The sequence below is a fragment of the Mus pahari genome, chromosome 15 (assembly GCF_900095145.1).
Source record: "Mus pahari chromosome 15, PAHARI_EIJ_v1.1, whole genome shotgun sequence".
Lineage (NCBI taxonomy): Eukaryota > Metazoa > Chordata > Mammalia > Rodentia > Muridae > Mus > Mus pahari.
In genome coordinates this window covers 73,403,817-73,406,176 of record NC_034604.1, presented here as the reverse complement: position 1 = coordinate 73,406,176, position 2,360 = coordinate 73,403,817, and positions in this window count along the sequence as shown.

Sequence of the window (2,360 nt, the reverse complement as noted above, 5' to 3'; positions counted from 1 at the left end):
CTTATCTCATGTCCTGCATGGTTGGGGTTCTGCCTGCCTGGTGATAGCCTCTGGTCCTGTCTGGCCTGCAAGGGTCCAAGGACAAGCCTGGGTATCCCTGAGAACTATAGAAACTTCAAATTACTACAAACGGTGTGACTTAAAACAGCAAACTAATAAGATTTTTGTGGTTTCTTTGGGTATTATTATTATTAATTATTATAATTTTAGATCTCACTATGTTGCTTGAACCTCCTGCCTCAGTTTTACACGTGTCTCCTGGAACCACAGGCTCACTTCACCAGACCTCAGGCTGACGTTCACCGTCTGAAGCAGAAGTCTACATTAAGATGTGGACAAGGCTGCACTCCTTAAATGCCCTAGGGATGTCTTCCCTTCCTGCCTCAGTTGGGTGGCTACCAGGACCTCTCAGCTGTGGTCACATCATCTGAGTGTCATCCCTATCTTCACGTGGTAGCCCTTTGAACCTGTGTCCCTCTTCCTAATTAGACACTTGTCACTGGATTAGGGCCTTCCATAGTGAGCTGATTCTGAGACATCTGCAAAGACTATTGCTGGTAATCTGTCTGGACTAGGCCTTCCCAGGTTCTTGGCATCGTGTTCAAAGGACTGAAAAAGCACACTTCTACAAAAAGCCAGGAAGCAAGGGATTTCACTCAGAAGCAAAGTGAAAATACAGAGTAGAGAAGATGTGAGGAAGCATGGGCTCTACCTCACCTCTCAGGACTTTCCTTTCTGGAGGTGGAGTTTGTTGCTAGGGGTGGGGCTTGTGTGATTTTTTTTTTCTGCTCTAATACACTCATGATGGGCACACTTGTATTATATAAGCCTTCAGTCACTCACCCTACATGTCCTTTCTCATAGTGACATGAGATGCTAAATAGAAAGGGGGGGGTGGGAGTCCTAAAAGTTTACTTAGAGGACGGGGTTCATTTTATGTCGCATGCACTTAAAACTAGTCCAGACTGGACAGGCATGTTGAATCTCGCTCCAGGTTACATTGCAGGATATGTTTAGCCACAGAGGAGATGTTATTAGGGGTTACTAAGGTGTTACTAGGAGCCGTCGGGGCCAAGTGACCAATTGCTTTGTGTGTATAGCTTGATGTAGGTGTGGCTCCAGGTTGACAAGCTATCCCCTCAAATTGCCTGCCTCAGGTCCTCAAGTGAGGAAGCAGGTGTATGCAGTGTGATATGCGTGTGCCTTTGGGGGAGCACAAAGACATTACCCAACCCCCCCAGTGGCCTCCTTCCGCTTTCCTGGCTCAGGGAGGAAGAGACTGGGTTCCTCTGATGCTTAATCAATCTCCTCTGACTTGAAGCCCAGGGTTCTCAGACCCCGTTCTCCGAGGGCTCATCTACACACAAACAGTTTCGCCCAGAGATCTGCTAGCCTTCAGTGAGACTGTGATTGGACTTCTAGGTGGACTGAGGGTTACCAAGGCAAGCCCAGTGCCACAGACCCTACCTCTGCTTATAAACTGTGACTTATAAAGCGGGTTCAGATGCTGTCGTTGGCCCGCATTAGCACAGCTATGCATCGCCCATAGCTTCCTACTTTTTCAGTTCATGAGCTTTTGGCCTAGTGCTGGAGGTTGCTCTAGGCAACCGGGGAAAAAGAGCCACTATCTAGGGCTCATGAAAAGCACCTGCTTTCCTTGGTTGTTCCAGACCAGTAAGATGGCTCAGTGGGTAAAGGCACCGGCTGCTAAGCCTCTCTACCTGAGTTCAGTTCCTAAAACCGAGATGCAAGCTGTCTTGTGATCTCCCCATGTATGGTGTGGCTCCCCTTGGGCTAGGATTAATGTCTAGAGATGGAGATGACACATCTTGGAAATGAAATCACCAAGGCAAGGAGGCAGGGCAGTGACATCTGTGGGATAGGAGCGCCATGTCTGAAGAATGGAGTTGTCCCTGGAGGATGAAGGAACCACATCTGGAGGATGGGAGACCCACATCTGGGGTATAGAGGAATCACTTCTAAGGGATAAAGGAATCACAGCCAAGGATGCAGGAGTCATTTTGGGGTTAGGGGAGCCACACTTGAGGGGGATGGAGGAACCATTTGTGAGGAATGGAAACACTACTGTGGGGGGATGGGAGAATGCCCTTCAGCTCTGAGGGAGGATACTGAAAAATTATTAACTGAACTTCAAAAAGCATAAAGCTGGCAGGGCCTGCTTGTCTCACATCTGCTTGCTTGCCCCTCAACACTTAAAGTTGTTTCAAGTGAGTCTAGGTTTTCAGGATGTTTTGATTGGTTCTCTGGCTTTCCCGCCCGAGTCTACTTCCCGCCCCCTGCCCCACCCCTACCCCCTGCCAGGGAATGACCTGGAAATGAAGCAATTAGGTACCATATAT